At 51.5% G+C, this 16,985-nt stretch overlaps 1 pseudogene; it reads left to right on the top strand.

Annotated features, from left to right (window-relative positions):
- Positions 1 to 431: 431 nt before the first annotated feature.
- LOC115893544 lies at positions 432 to 9,053 on the top strand (annotated as a pseudogene).
- The last annotated feature ends 7,932 nt before the right edge of the window (positions 9,054 to 16,985 follow it).

Raw genomic sequence — 16,985 nt, forward strand, 5'->3', positions numbered from 1 at the left:
AGGATTATAGGCCCACACCACCACACCTGGCTAATTTTTGTATTTTTAGCAGAGATGGGGTTTCACAATGTTGGCTAGGCTGGTCTCGAACTCCTGACCTCAGGTGATCTGCCCCCCTTGGCCTCCCAAAGTGCTGGGATTATGGGTGTGAGCCACCGCGTCCGCCCCTCACCCAACCCCCCGTCGTTTTCAGCAGCATCTTCTGCTTCTGTGGCCCTCACCTGAGGAACAGTTCTGTCTCCATCAGATCAATAGCTGGAAAGACCTAGGGAGAGAGGGGTTCTGAGAAAAGAGGGGTCAGCCGGGAAGGAGACGAGAGGCAGGGGAGACAGCCAGCCCCATCCTAGCACCTTCCACCAACATCACCATCAGACCCAAGCAGTCCAAAATACAACAAGAACAAGAAAACCGTAGCCATAGCCATAGTAATGATGCCGAACAACAGAGAAATCAGCAAGATATGTTTCAGTTTGTCAGCATGGTATTTTTATTAGTTTCCATTTAAGATAAAGCAGAGCTTTGGACATGCAAAGCCACTCCAAAGGAGCCTCTTAAACGCACACCTTGTTGCAGGTGAGAGGGTCATCGCCAGCTGCTCTAGCTGGAAAAGACAGGACTGCAAGTGGGTTCAGGAGCTCAGGCCTCTGAATAGACAAGCAAAGGCAAGGCTAGCGGGTGAGGGGTGATTCAGCCTAGTTGCAGGTGACTTGGGAAGAGAATTTGTTAGGGGAGACAATGGACATTAATTAGGGTGGAGTCTCCTTAGGAAAAGGCAGCCAGATACGGCTTCATTCTATAGCGGGGAACGGACTCTGAGCAGTGGTTTGAGGCTTAACAATGAAGCACAGGTCACAGCTTCGGAAGACAGGATTAGCAGGACTCACATGAGGCCTGAATCCACAGCCTCAGATCTTGCACTGGCAGCACACAGGGACACAGCAGCTGAACTGGGAACAGCAGGGCTTACAGCAGCTGGACTGGCAGCAGGATGACCCACAGCCTGAGGAACAGTAGCAGGGATTGCAGCAGCTGGACTGGCAGCAGCAGGGTTTGCAGCAGCTGGACTGGGAGCAGGATGACCCACAGCCTGAGGAGCAGTAGCAGGGATTGTAGCAGCTGGACTGGCAGCAGGATGACCCACAGCCTGAGGAGGAGCAGCAGGGTTTACAGCAGCTGCACTGGGAGCAGGCACAAGGGCCACAGCCCCCTTTGGAGCCCCCACAGGAGCCACAGCCCCCCTTGGAGCCTCCACAGGAGCCACAGCCCCCCTTGGAACCCCCACAAGAGCCACAGCCCCCCTTGGAGCCTCCACAGGAGCCACAGCCCCCCTTGGAACCCCCACAAGAGCCACAGCCCCCCTTGGAGCCTCCACAGGAGCCACAGCCCCCCTTGGAACCCCCACAAGAGCCACAGCCCCCCTTGGAGCCTCCACAGGAGCCACAGCCCCCCTTGGAACCTCCACAAGAGCCACAGCCCCCCTTGGAGCCTCCACAGGAGCCACAGCCCCCCTTGGAACCCCCACAAGAGCCACAGCCCCCCTTGGAGCCTCCACAGGAGCCACAGCCCCCCTTGGAACCCCCACAAGAGCCACAGCCCCCCTTGGAGCCTCCACAGGAGCCACAGCTGGAGCAGGAACAGGCTGGCACACAGTAGCACACGGGCTTGCAGCAGCAGGCGGGCACACAGCAGCTGGAGCCACAGCCCCCACAGCTGGAGCCACAGCCTCCAGAGCAGCCACAGCAGCCCATGGTTCTGGTGGATTGAGGGTGGAGCAGGTAGAGGAGCAGGTGAGAGGGAGGTGTGCAGGTGTGGAGCTCCCTGAGCCCGGGTTCTTTATACTGCTGCCCAGGGTCAGGTGAGAGGCTGGGCACACGGTCACTTCCTGGTTCCTGCTTGTGCCACTGGTCCCGGTATTCTCTTGTGCTTTGCATTTTTATAAATAACTCCTGTTTTCCTCGCACTGTTCTCGAATGTGCTGTCAGGTCTGCGATGGAAGCTGCCCCTGAGTAAACACTAGCAAGTGTCCCACGGTGAGTTCCCCTTTCCATGTGACAAGAAGGAAGCGATGAGCAGGCAGTGACTCGCTCAGAGGCCTTGGTCTTGCTGAGGGTGATTTCGAGCCCAGGGCTCCTGGGAAGATTCCTCTGCTGGAGCCACGTGTCTTGCTTGGGACACGCCTGGGCTTTACACCTTCACGGTCCACAGCAGCTCCTGGCCTGCGGGCTGTTTCCAAAGGTCCCAGGACATGGGGCTTCAGCCCTCAGCTCGGCAGGGTCCTTTTCGGTGTCAGACTTTGTTGGAAGGTTTGGAGTGTTGACTGGGACGGGGATTTTAAGTGCTTATTCTGGAGCTTGCTGCGTGCTCCCCATGGAAAATGTGCTCCTGTGATAACCGGGGTTTCTTCCAGGCCTTTCGGACCACCGGGGTGGCAGGGTTGACAGATAAAGTGCAGGCTGCCTGCTGGAACTTGAACCTCAAATAATCGAAGGCTGCCTTTTGAAGAAGGACATCCAAGCATTCCAAGTGGCAGACACTTCTCTGCGCTGGGTCAGGACCCAGATGTCATCGCCTCCTGCAGCTGTTCCTCCTGCCGCCGCAGGTGTCGCTGTGGAGCAGGTTGCGCCCCAGCGTGGCCGGCCCAGGGGCTCCCGCACAGCGGCACCTGCGGACGGCAGAGGCCCTTCCAGGGACGGTGCGCGGAGGGGGTGCCCCGCCCGGGTGCCCACCTGCTCCGGGTGCCGGGCTCAGCCTGGGAAGCAGCAACTACCTTCGGGTGCAGGCCCATTGGATGCTAAAGAAAGCCCGTGGAGAGCAGGGAACCGGATGGCCATTTGCTCCCGTGACCCCAATACCTGTGAGTGCCCCGACCCCAGTCAACGGGCCCCAGGCCACGGTGTAGACACCGGCTGGCACTCGGTGACTCTTCCCGCGTGTGCTGGAGCCCCACTCTGTTCTGGAATAGGGGGCTGCATCTCAGCGAGGAACAGAAAACCCATCAGGAGAGAGCCGCCTTGTGTTGGCTGTTTCTGCCAGTGGCGGCATCCTCCAGGTCTGGAACAGAGGAAGCAGATACATTTGCTTCCTGATACATTTGCGTTCAGCGCCCGATACATTTGCGTCCAGCGCCGGATACGTTTGTTCCAGTGCTTGATACGTTTGCTTCCAGTACCTGATACATTCACCTCCAGTCCCTGAAGTAACCTATCAACACCTGCACTGACTCCTAGTGACACCCTTGGGTCAGCTCCTTCCCTTGGGTACAAGAGGACTTTTTCTTTTTTTTACTTTGGGGACATCTTCCCTTTCATGGGCCTTTGTTCTTCGTGGCCCATTGATGACCTTCAGGTTCGCTGAGTTGGGCCAAGAGGATCCTCAGAGGACCTCCTACAAGCCTCTGATGGAACAATCAACATAGAAGTGGTCTCCACCCTGTCCGGTGGGGAACCCCATGAATATGTAGCTTTTGAGAAAATGCCCCTGAAATGTGTGTATTATATAAGGTGCATACGCTCCTGTCTAATCATTTGCTATTTTAATTTTAGTTAATTTTATTTTTTTCACCTTTTCAGCTTAAAACAGACATGAATATGAGTAGTCTTTTCTCCCATGTTCCACATTTGGAATTATCTGCAGACCCCTTCTTAACTACTTGGGGTTCATAGACTCTTCTGTGGATTTTTACAGAGCCTCTCCTTAAGCAAGTCTACAAACCTGCACAAACACAGAACTTAACTGTGCAGTATCTAGACAGGACCTGATGTCCACCTGTATCTGTAGGTTTCAGATCAAGAACCCAACAGAAGAGGGGGCACCAAGTAAGAGAGAGCTGGAAGGATTTCTCCTTCTAAAACGGGCTAGGCTGACCCCACAGATTTTTACTCCTCCACCACCTGAAACCACACTCAGATGAGAGGAAGGCTCAGGGGTGGCTTTTCCTGAGATGGAAAAGTGCTGGCTGATGCCGTGCAGCAGGGAAGGCTCCAGCAGAAGGACTTGCAGAAGACGCGACAAGGAGAAGGCCAGCAGCAAAGTGTGTTTCTCGTGACAAAGATGGCAGACAGCATGATGGCGCAGGGCTTGGAGGCTAGGACATGAAGGGTAGTACAACACCTCTCTCTCTCTCTCTCTCTCTCTCTCTCTCTCTCTGTCTCTCTCTCTCTCTGTCTCTCTCTGTCTCTCTCTCTCTGTCTCTCTCTCTCAGTACTACTCCTACTGGGTAGTACTTCTGGGTGAAGTCAGATGCTGTGCCAATAGCAGCCCCATGGAGAGTCCTGCAGGTGAGAAACGGAGGCCTCCCACCCACAAGCCGAGGCATGTACCATCCTGGAAGTGGGTCAACACCAGCCGGGCCTTCAGGGGATGCAGCCCCAGACCCCCAGCCAGAACCACCCAGCAACATTTGGAGCTTGACAGAGAAGAATGAAAAGATCTTGTGAAGGTGCTCACATCTGCAGTCCCAGCATTTTGGGAGGCTGAGGTGGGAGGATCACTTGAGCCCAGGAGTTTGAGACCAGTCTGGGTAACGTAGTGATACCTCACCTCTACAAAAACGTACAAAAATTAGCTGGGTGTGTGAGCGCACACATGTAGTTCCAGCTACTCGGGAAGCTGAGGTGGGAGGATTTCTTGAGCCCAGGAGGTCGAGGCCGCAGGGAGCTATGACTGCACCACTGCACTGCAGCCTGGGTGACAGAGCGAGACTCTGTCTCACAAAAAAAAAAAAAAAAAAAAAAAAAAAAAAAAAAAAAGAAAGAAAAGAAAAAGGTAAGGCCAGTAAAACAAATTTTAAACTTCATTTCATTATTAACAAATGCACACAATTTCTGAATCAAATAGAAGACTCCAATATGATTATTTAAAAATAGCAAGTCATAAGTAGGGTTTGTTCCAAGAGTGCTAAGATGGCTCACCGTCGGGAAAGGTACCGTTTTGTGCTCATTACAAAAGTGCCTTGAGGGAGAGAAGGACTCACACGTTCACCTCAGCAGGTGTAACGAGTAGCTACGGCGTGCCTGACCGTGAGCTGAGGGACAGAAGTGTCTTCTTCAACCGGATGGAAGTATGAGGTTCTCGTGAAGGTAAACGTTCTGTATCTAAAGAAGAAATGACGGGTGGGATGCTCACGACTGGCTGGGGGTACGGGAAGAAGGCGGATCAGAAACACTGGACGGCACTCGGGTTGGCGCAGGAGACGCTAGTCTGAGGGGATCACCTGCCTCTGTGCCGGGCCAGGGGAAGATGGTGGCTGATCTCAGGCTGTGTTAAACATGCATGTTAAAATTTTCACAGTCACCACTGGGGAAAAGTAGAAATAAAAACGTCAGTGCAAAGCAGTAGAAAAAGAGGAAAAAGGAAGAAAGAACCTTCTTCAAGTCCATAGAAGCAAGAAAAGAGAATTTTAAAAGCCTATGAAAAGGAAAAAGTAAAAATAAGAAAAGCACAGAAACAGTAGCACCCATGAGATGGTAGAGATGGTGCTGACCCACGGGCATGGCGAGGGGTCGATGCCCACCAGGGAGGCCAGCCGACCAGCAACGCCAATGCAGGGCCGTTTACAAGTGCACCCGAGGGCAGCAAACCCCCACTCTCTTTCGGCACCAGGGACCGGTTTTGTAGAAGGCAATTTTGCCACGGATCCAGGGGTGTGGTTGGGGGCTGGATTCAGGATGAAACGCTTCCATCTCAGATCGTTAGGGATTAGATTCTTGTAAGGAGCACACACCCTAGCTCGCTCGTGCGCACAGTTCACAGTAGGAATCTCGCTCCTATGACAATCTAATGTGGCAGCTGAAGGGATGGGAGGCCATGCTCGCTCACACTCCACTCACCTCCTTCTGTGCGGTCTGGTTCCTAACAGGCCATGGTCTGCAGCCTGGGGGTTGGGGACCCCTGCCCTAGGACACCGGGTCCATCCTTGGCTGTAGCCCTCACCCACCTGGAGGCTGTGGAAAGGCCCGAGTAGGTGGAGAGCAGAGATATTATCAGGCTCATTTTTCTCTCTGGGAATGCAGGTGGGCTCTGCCGCAACTAGTCATCGCCCGTGTAGTTAATGGCTCAGTGCTGGTCTTCATTCTGTTGTCCTCAGCGCTTCTTGCCTTGCCTGTCCCTGCCTCACTTCTTTAATTGGAATAAATCCCAGTTGTGTGGGGTCCGTATGACTTTCCCCAGAGTCCCAGGTGCTGTCATCTTAGATTTCTGCCATTTGGAAGGCTGCCTTCCTGTTTTCTTCTACTTGAAGGACATTTTGTCGCCATATTCTTGGGTCACGTTTGGTTTTGTCTGCTTTTTGGAGAAATTGATCCCCTATCTCTGGGTTTACGACCTCTCTGAGGAGCATCTAGGACCAGCTAGCTATGAGCACCCTCAGCCCAGACAGCCACGGCGGACTGGCCGGTGATTTGCAGAAGAGGCAATGTTGATTCAGCCTTTGGAGTTCCGTCACCAAACCACCAGGGGCTCGGTCCTCAGCGTTCTGCGTTCATTCTTTCCTGGAGCATGCTTTATGCTCTTTGGGGCTAAACTTTCAGATCTTCCTGCGGGCCATGGCGCATTTCTTTGACTTTTGAATCTGTTTTCTGCTCCATTTGTTAAAGGCTCTGCTACTTACACCGATGCTGTGGCTTTCCTGTCCTCCTCGTCTGCCAGCCTCTCTCTGGTGATTCCACGGCTTTGTGCTTTAGCCACACTGTGAGTATCTCGCATCTTTCTTGGATGTCATCAACCCAAGTCCTGGCCACCTCCGTTCCGCTCCTCACTCTTCCTAACCACCAACTCGAACCGTAATGACCTCCCTCTGGTGCTCATTTATTTCCCAAGGCCTCCACTCTTCCTTTTAAAACTTACTCTGTAGGCCGGACGCGGAAGCTCATGCCTGTGATCCCAACACTTTGGGAGGCCGAGGCAGGCAGATCCCTTGAGGTCAGGAGTTTGAGGCCAGTCTGGCCAACATGGTGAAATCCCATCTGTACTAAAAATACAAAAATTAGTGGGGTGTGGTGGCGGGTGCCTGTAATCCCAGCTACTTGGGAGGCTGAAGCAGGAGAATTGGTTGAATCTGGGAGGCGGAGTTTGCAGTGAGCCGAGATCACATCATTGCACTCCAGCCTGGGCAAAAGAGCAAAACTCCATCTCAAAAAATAAACAAATAAACAAAATAAAACTTACTCTCTATTTTTACCATCTCAACTGAGAGCCCTATTAAAGTTACCATGCCATATTTGTAATTTGCTGCCATATTTGTTATTATCTGCGGCATAACTCAACAATTTGCAGGAAATCTACTTTTGTCTCCTGAAGGGTGAGTTCACTCAGAAAGGTTTGTTTCCTTCCTTTCCTCCTCCTTTCGTTTTTTAAGGTTTGTTTTCACAGCTGTTACAGAATCTCACGTGACCTCTCTTGGGTTTGGCCAGTCCTGTCTAGATCTTCTACCTATGTCGAACCAAAAGGGATGCTCCTGGTTCCCTTTACCCAGCACCTGAGGGCAGAGCTGCCAAGCTCTGGCGAGCGCCTGGGGTGCGTGATGGTCTGCTCACATCCAGTGCGGCCTCGGGCAGGGTTGGTGGGGGACAGATTTGTTAGGATGCCTGGGCTCTGCGCTCACGATCCAGGTCTTATGAAATGTCCCCACCCCAGCCTCACCGCGTCCCGTCGGGAGGAGTGAACTGTGGCCACACAGGGCTGCCTGCTCTCACTCAGCGTGTTCCCTGGGAAGAGGGTGTTTCAGCACAGTGAGCACTTCCCTCTCTGTGGGTTTCTCTCAGTCCCCTGCCCCCCCGGCCCCCATTAGTAAGGGAACTACGGAGCCTATAACCCTCTCTCTCACCTCTTCCAGACAAGACAAGACCTTTCACCCAAAGCTTGAAAGATACTCATTTTTACCATCTAATAATGTTGGCGAGGCAGAAAATAAAATGACAAGACAAAGTGAGAATAGTGTTTAAAAACGTCAGAAATTAAACTCAAGTACACACTTGTGGAAAAACAAAGTGCACTGTTTGGACACGAGGGATTCATTCTCTCAATATCCAAATAACTTTTGAAGCAGTAATAGAAGTCAAAAAAGTATATAATTTATATTGGAGTAAAAGAACCACCCTCACTAATAGTTAATTGAAGAGATTCACAGCAGGATGATAAATGAGATCCCCCATCCACCCATGAAATTCCTGAAGATTTTTAACATAAACAATACTCATCATGTGAGGCTGTGTATGCAGCAGCCAGGAGTCCTGAGCACCCCACGACCTCAGGCTGGTGGAGGAGAGGTTGAATGCCGTGCACCCACGTGTTAAGACAGAACCAGGATACAACATTTGTTCCTCAATTTGCCTCTTTAATTATATGGATGAAAGCTTAGTTTTTAAAAAATTCTCTTTACACAGAGATCACAGTTTCAAAGAAAACGTGGTGCCATTGGTGGGAAGAAAACTACCCAAATGATCTTTGTAGAAAACCTGTCCTCTGCCAGTCACATGAGGAAAACAGAAGGCAGGTGATCAGGTTCAGTACAAGGTCCAGTTCCAAGGAGGAAGTGGCTACATTTAGAAAGGTAAGCAGGTGGGTGTTGGATCAGGCCAATGAGAACCCGAAGTCCAGCAAACAGATAATCACATACCCAGGAAGTGCTGGCAGTGATGGAGTGACTGAGGTCTCAGAGCAACGCTACCCAGGGATATAAGGGGCCCAGGCTCAGGGAGCTCCACACCTGCACCTCCCTCTCACCTGCTCCTCTACCTGCTCCACCCTCAATCCACCAGAACCATGGGCTGCTGTGGCTGCTCTGGAGGCTGTGGCTCTGGCTGTGGGGGGTGTGGCTCTGGCTGTGGGGGCTGTGGCTCCGGCTGTGGGGGCTGTGGCTCCAGCTGCTGTGTGCCCGTCTGCTGCTGCAAGCCTGTGTGCTGCTGTGTGCCAGCCTGTTCCTGCTCCAGCTGTGGCTCCTGTGGGGGCTCCAAGGGGGGATGTGGTTCTTGTGGCTGCTCCCAGTCCAGCTGCTGCAAACCCTGCTGCTGCTCCTCAGGCTGTGGGTCATCCTGCTGCCAGTCCAGCTGCTGTAAGCCCTGTTGCTGCCAGTCCAGCTGCTGTGTCCCCGTGTGCTGCCAGTGTAAGATCTGAGGCTCTGGCTGCAGACTGTAGGTGGCCTGACTGGCGAAGTGTCCAGCTGCCCAGCTTCCTCGCTCTGGGTTCTCTGGTGCTCCGTTGTCTCCATTGTGTCCTCACTGGCTTTATCCACTCCACACCAGCGCTCCCGAAACTGACTGGGGATCCCTTCTGGCTCACTGCCCACTACTTCTGAACTTCCTCTCCCTGCTCCACACTCATTTAAGATCCAAAGCAGCCCACTGAGGCCCCAGAGGCAGCTCAGACCCCTTAGACCCTGACAGCTGCCCCTTCTTTCAGAGTGTGATCCACCCTTAATCTCTCTGGCTATCTGTATATCAAGACAGAATCCTGACCTTCTAAACAAACAAAGTCTCTAGGCACAAAGCTCACTCTCTTGTGGCTCTCTCCTTCCCACCTCTCTCTAATTCCCAGAAGCACCATCTTCCTACCCCCACCCTTGGGACTGTTCCCATTTCTCTTCCCTCAGCATCTTTCATGCCGTGGTCCATGTCTTCATGCACAGAACTAACGTCTATAGCTTTCTGCTCTGGGCCCCTTGTTGTGTTGGGCTCTGGAGAGGACAGAGCAGAGTAAACCCAAGTTCCCAATCTGGTACGTGGGGAGAGGCGGGGAGAGGGACAGGTGGTGAGGGCGATGGTGTCAGCTGCAGAGGCACCGCCGTCCTGTGGGAGGGAGGGAAGCTCAGGGCCAGGCCACTTCAGCAGAAGGATGAGGAAGGGTCTGTATGCTGAGCTGTGTGGCACATCAGGCCCTAAGAAGCCCCTAGTGCATGCAGGAGCCAGACCTGGAGATGTGGAGGAACTTGGGCTTATCTGCAATGTCACGGGGCCTTGAAAAACCAGACATGGGAAGGTAATGACTGCACACGACGCTCAGCTGCTGGACAGAAGCTCGAAGGCAGCCAGGAGTTGAATAGATCCCCCCCCCCAAAAAAATTCCAGTGCTGGGGGAGCCCAAATGCTCAGTGCCTTCTAAGGCAACCTTGTCTGGAGACAAGCTTTCTTTCAGCTTTTACTTGGGGTTCAGGGCTGCATGTGCAGGCTTGCTATATAGATGAATTGCACGTCATGGGGTTTGGTGTGTAGATTATTTCATCATCCAGGTAAGAAGCATGGTATCCAATAGGTAGCTTTTCGATCCTCTCCCTCCTCCTGGCCCCACCCCACCCCACCCCCGCCGCCAAGTGCACCACAGTGCTGTTCTTCCCTTGTGTTCCTATGTACTCGGTGTTCAGGTCTGACTTCTAAGTGGGAACATGCGACATTTGGCTTTCTGTTCCTGCATTAGTTTGCTAAGGATAATGACCTCCAGCTGCATCCATGTCCCTGCAAAAGGACATGACCTCATTCTTTTTGATGGCTGCATAGTATTCCATGGTGTATATGTACCACATTTTCTTTATTCAGTCTGTCATTGATGGACATTAGGACGCTACGTGAAGATGAAGGCAGAGGTTGGGGTGATGCCTCTATAAGTCACAGAGGACCAAGGGTTGCCAGCAAGACCCAGAAGCTAGAAGAGACCAGAGCAGAGGCTCCGTCACAGCCCCAGAAGGAACCAGTCCTGGCCACCCCTGCATCTCGGACTTCTGGCCCCCAGGATTGGGAGAGGGACGTTCTTGTCATTTGTGGTCCTTTGTTAGGGCTGCCCCAGGAAGCAAGTACAAGCAGTGGTTCAGTCAGAGCAGGAAAAGCAGCCATTCGGGGTATTTTCAGTTAGGCAGATCCAGAGTGGAAATAAAAATCTTATGTTCTTGAGGGCAGCTCTGGAGGCTGGAACTCCTGGAAGGACTCCAGCCATCCACAGCGCTGGCCCCGGGAGACCTCAGGCTTCCAAGCTGTCCTGGAACCCTGAGCTCCAGCGCACCTGCCATGTGGTCCGGGGACAGGGAGTCACCTCAGGCATCCACAGGCTGGTGACACCACTGGGGTGTGCGTCTACCCAGGCCTTTTGCCAGGGAAGCAGGTGACCAGCTACAGGTGCCAAGGTCACCCTCGTGCACAGCAACACGTGAGCCCCGGCGCAGGCCTCTGCCTGCCTTCCCTTCCAGACCTGGGGAAAGGCATTTGATTGGCAGGACCTCATTCTTACCCTGGACTTGGAATGGTCATTTTTATCTTCTAGCTCCTGCAGTGTAGACAGAACCGGAGGAGGGGGTGGACACTCTGTGGGTGGGGCTTGCCTACTTCCTGCCTTTTTCCCCCTTCAGTCATCCCCCTACCAAGGCTTCTGTAGCCCTGTTTCGGAAGCCCTGTTACTGTACCCAGAAAGGGTGTCCAGGATCTTGGCGTCTCGAACAAAGAATTGGACAAAACGCACAAACAAAGTGAGGAAAGCTAAAGCAGGGATTTATTGAGAATGAAAGTGCACTCCACAGTGTGGGAGCGGCTGAGCGTAGGGGCTCAAGGATCGTGTTATAGAGTTTTTGTGAGTTCAAATACCCTGTACTGGTGGTCCGCCCTATGTAAACGAAGAGGATGAAGTTGTAAAGTCGTTTGCTGGGTTTGTGCCAGTGGAGAGGACGTGTCCTGTCATAGCTGAAGTGTGAATCCGCCTTATGTTCCCTGCCTCCAGACTGTATTTTCCTGCCTCAGCCCCAGGGCCTGCTTCACGGGCACACAGCTCCTGCAGACACACAGGGCTCCACATTTGGAAGGCTTCATGCCTTGCTGTCACTGTCTTGAAATCCTCAGCCGGGCGTGGGGGCTCACGCCTGTAATCCCAGCACTTTGGGAGGCCGAGAGGGGCGAATTGATTGAGCTCAGGAGTTTGAAACCAGCCTGGGCAACATGGTGAAACCCTGTCACTACTAAAATACAAAGAAAAATTAGCCAGGTGAGGTGGTGTGTGCCTGTAGTCCCAGCTACTCAGGAGGCTGAGACAGGAGAACTGCTTGAATCCGGGAGGCAGAGGTTGCAGTGAGCAGAAGTGGTGCCATTGCACTCCAGGTTGGTGACAGAGTGAGACTCCGACTCCAAAAAATAAATAAATAAATAAATAAAATAAAATAAAATAAAATAAAATAAATTCTCAATAACTTTATTTTCAGCTTGGGTTTTGTGGGCAAATCTGGTGGGACAGGAGAGTGTGCACACGACAGGGGTTGCATCAGGGGCAGTGCGCATGCATGTGCAGGCAGGGCCCTGGGCACAGTGGGCAGCACAGACCTGGCTGCGTGGTGTCTATGTGAGGGCAGTCCAGGGCACCAAGGGGTGGCTGGGCTGGAACTGGGGCCCAGGAAGGAGGTGGCAGTGGTAGAAGTACAGTCATGGCAGCTGCAGCTCAGGGGAAGGAGGGACCCTGCACAGGTCAGCGCCAGCCCGGGGTGGGAGGCTGGCTGGTCTGTCTGTCCTCAGAGCTGGTTCTGCAGCACCTGCTGAATACGTGCTTCCCAGTCCAGGGCTAGGATAGGAGCTGCCAAGCTCAGGCCGTACCCAGTAAACTGTTACAGAATGAAACTATGTATATAGACATTAGCATAGAGCAAACCAGGGAGTTATTAGAATTCCTCAAACACTTTTGAACCTTTAGATTTGGAAAACGGCTGCAACATTGCAAAGCAAACACCCACAAGACAAACTTAGAAATACAAATTAAATGTAAAGGAAGGCACAGTGGCTCTTGCCTGTAACCCCAGCACCTTGGGAGGCTGAGGCAGGAGGATCACTTGAGCCCAGGAGTTGAAGACCAGCCTGGGCATCATAGTGAGACCTGGTCTCCATGAAAAATAAAAATAAATTAGCTGGGCCCGGTGGTGTGCACCTGTAGTCCCAGCTACTGGGGAGGCTGAGGAGGGAAGATTGCTTGAGCCCAGGAAGCCGAGGCTGCAGTGAGCCATGACTGTGCCCCTGCACTCTAGCCTGGGCAACCAAGTGAGACCTTGTCTCAAAAATCAAAAAGTAAAGAACATTATATTTGATGGAAAGGAATACTGTCTTCATATAAAGCTTCAGGTGAACTGATGGTTAAAGGATAAGACAGGGCAGTTGCAGTGGCTCAAGCCTGTAATCCCAGCACTTTGGGAGGCCAAGGCAGGCGGATCATCAGAGGTCAGGAGTTTGAGATCAGCCTGGCCAACATGGCGAAACTCCATCTCTACTAATAATACAAAAATTAGCCAAGTGTGGTGGCGCACGCCTGTAGTCCTAGCTACTCAGGAGACTGAGGCAGGAGAATTGCTTAAACTGGGGAGGCTGAGGTTGTAGTGGTGCCCAAGGTGATGGATTAGAGGTGGAGACCTCATTAGGAACTCATGCTCAGCTTAGTACAGACACAGATGGTCACACACAGAAACACCCGCAGATGAGCGCAGACGTGGTTAGGATGCACATGTATGTCCTGTTGCTCTGTCAGCAGAGATTGTTGACAGCTGTTGTGAGACCTCGGTTCTTGTCTTCTTCGTTTAAAATAATTTAAACGAGACACACAGGAGATGCAGCACAGAGGAATTCATTGCACAGGAGAAAGAATGTTGTGAAAGTGAGGCATAGAACAGACAGGATGCCCTGGGAGGATGAGAGGCACAGAACAGACAGGATGCCCTGGGAGGATGAGAGGCGCAGAACAGACAGGATGCCCTGGGAGGATGAGAGGCGCAGAACAGACAGGATGTCCTGGGAGACAGAGGGGGCAGGGCAGGCTGCTTGTGAGGAGGAGACAGCAGAGACCAGCGCGAGGGAGGCTCCCTTTATGGGACTCTTCCATGATTATTCCTAAGGAGCTGCGAAGGGGTGTTGCTAGGAAGCGTCATCTGGGTGGTCCTCTGGGTGCACGTGCGCAGCAGCTGTACACACTTGTTCATACCATGCATGTCTCACTAGCATCTTAAATCTCCACCCGGGGTGTGCTTTATACTATTATAAGGAGCAAAGCGTTGGTCTGAGGACAGGTAAAACCAAAATGCGCATGCTCTGTACGGGGGAAATTCCCTCCTGAGATAGCATTGCTGGAATGAGCTCAATGACTGTGAATACGGAGGCTTGTTGCCTTGGCCCTGTGGTCACGGTTGCTGCGAGGAGGAGACGGCCACTTCCTTGGCAACCTCTCCTGCCTCAAGAGGGCCCCAGAGCTATGGCACCCCACAGCAGCAGGAGGTTCAATACCGGGCTCCAACCCGAGGACCAGGGACCCTTGGAGACAAGGCAACTTCTAGGACTGAGGCAGAAAAGATAAAGGTGAGCCTGGAGCATCTTGTAGCTCCAGGAAAAAAAATCTAAAAGAAAACAACGCATAGCCGCCACACGTGCGGTGACGGGAAATATCAGGTGCACGTTGCAGGGACACGGGAGCCAACGGAAAGCGCTCCTGGGGGTCACAAATAGAACAATCCGATCCGCACAAGAAATAGAGAGAGTAGCGCTGACTCCAGCCCGAACTGTAAAATAGATATCCAAGAGGACAACGGATAGAAATAAGTGATCTAGTAAACAAATAAAGGAGAATCGCTTGAACTTGGGAGGCAGAGGTCACAGTGAGCCGAGATCGCACCACTGCACTCCAGCCTGGGCAACAGAGCGAGACCCCATCTCCAAAATAAATAAATAAATTAAAATAAATAAATTAATTGGAGTGGATAGGCAAGTCCCCCATGCAGAAAGATTCCCACTAATTCCGTGTAGCCCTCACCCCTTATGTGTGGGCAACCCCGGGACTGCCTTCTGAGAGCGCAGCCCGGGACGAGGGAATTCGGGAGCATCTTTCCGTGGGGAACCTGACGGACAGGAGCTCAGCCAGGAGACGGGGCAGCACAGTCCACGAGGCACGATGAGCCATGCCAACATGACAGGCCCTCAGCACGGGGTGACGAGAAGGGCATCTCTCTCTGTGCTCCTCCTTCCCACATCCACAGCCCAGTCTAATCGTGAAAACACCAGATAGATCCCAATAAGGGGCACCCTACAAACATCTGACCAGTCCTCTGAACCGTCCAGGTCACCACCAACAAGGAGAGCCTGGGAAATGGTCACCGACCAGAGGAGCCCAGGGAGACAGATGAGGGAATGTTGCATGGGGCCCTGGGACAGAAACGGATGAGCCGGTAAATGCTAATAAGAGAAGACAAAAATGTGGACTTTGGTTAATAATAATGCATCAATATTGGTTCTCTATTTTATTTTACTATTTTTATTTTTTTGAGATGGAGTCTCACTCTGTTGCCCAGGCTGGAGTACAGTGGTGTGATCTCGGCTCACTGCAACTTCTGTCTTTCAGGTTCAAGCAATTCTCTTCCTTTAGCCTCCCACATACCTGGGATTACAGGTGCTGGCCACCATGCCTGGCTAATTTTTGTGTTTTTTTTTTTTTTTTTTTTTTTGAGACGGAGTCTCGCTCTGTCGCCCGGGCTGGAGTGCAGTGGCCGGATCTCAGCTCACTGCAAGCTCTGCCTCCTGGGTTTACGCCATTCACCTGCCTCAGCCTCCCGAGTAGCTGGGACTACAGACGCCCGCCACCTTGCCCAGCTAGCTTTTTTTTTTTTGTATTTTTTAGTAGAGACGGGGTTTCACCATGTTAGCCAGGATGGTCTCGATCTCCTGACCTCGTGATCTGCCCGTCTTGGCCTCCCAAAGTGCTGGGATTACAGGCTTGAGCCACCGCGCCTGGCCAATTTTTGTATTTTTAGTAGAGACGGGGTTTTGCCATGTTGGCTAGGCTGGTCTCGAGTTCCTGGCCTCAAGTGATCTGCCTGCTTCAGCCTCCCAAAGTGCTGGGATTACAGGCATGAGCCACTGTCCTGGGTCATTATTTAGTTTTTAGTTTAGTTTAGTTTTTTCTTGAGACAGAGTCTTGTTCTGTGGCCCAGGCTGGAGTGCAGTGGTATGATCTCAGCTCACTGCAACCTCTACCTCTTGGGTTCAAGCAATTCTCCTGCCTTAGCCTCCTGAGCAGCTGGGATTACAGACGCCTGCCACCACGTCCAGCTAATTTTTGTATTTTAGTAGAGACAGGGTTTCACCATGTTGGCCAGGCTGGTCTCCAACTCCTGACCTCAAGTGATCCTTCCGCCTCAGGCTCCCAAAGTGCTGGGATTACAGGTGTGAGCCACCGCGACCGGCCCAATATTGGTTCTTTAATTGTGAGAAATGTACCATACTGAAGTAAGATACTAATAATGGGGGAAGCTGGGTGTAAGGTGTATGGAAACTTTCTTTGCATTTTTTCTGTAAATCTAAAACAATTCCAAAAAATAAAGCTTACTAAAAAATAATTTAGAGTCACATGAAACTGATTTATTTGAAGAATTAAATTAAAAAAAATTTATCCACAAGAATCACCAGGTCTAGATGTGCTGACATTTGTAATTTAAAGCAATTTTATCACAAACTTATCCTAATGTTGTCGCAGCCCAAAAAATACCTTTACTGCTCCAATAACAGCTGTATCAGCACAAATAATCTTCTCAAAGGTCATCAAAAATTATTTGAGATCTTGCATTTGCCAAAAAAGACTGAAATAGCTTTCAGTTATGTCAAAACCAAAAATGAAATTTCTAAATTATCTATTTTGATGATCTAATAAATGAATTTGCAGAAAAAATTAGAAAAATCATAAACATATCCCATTAATAAAATATTATTTATTATATTATGTAAAATTATGAATCCAAAAATTATTATTTTGTAGTTCGTTAATTGATGTTGTTACTTGGCACCACTATCACCCCTATTTATTGTATAAGTGATAAAATCATTCCTAAAGGCGAAGGCTTTCACTGTGGTTTTTTGCTGCTTTTTTTTTTTTCTTTTCCGCAAGACAGAGTCTTGCTCTGTCCCCCAGGCTGGAGTGCACTGGCGCAATCTTGTCTCACTGCAACTTCCACCCCCTGGGTTCAAACAATTCTCCTGCCTCAGCCTCCAGAGTAGCCAGGA

This window comes from Rhinopithecus roxellana, chromosome 15 (genome assembly GCF_007565055.1).
Source record: "Rhinopithecus roxellana isolate Shanxi Qingling chromosome 15, ASM756505v1, whole genome shotgun sequence".
NCBI classification, from domain to species: Eukaryota; Metazoa; Chordata; class Mammalia; order Primates; family Cercopithecidae; genus Rhinopithecus; species Rhinopithecus roxellana.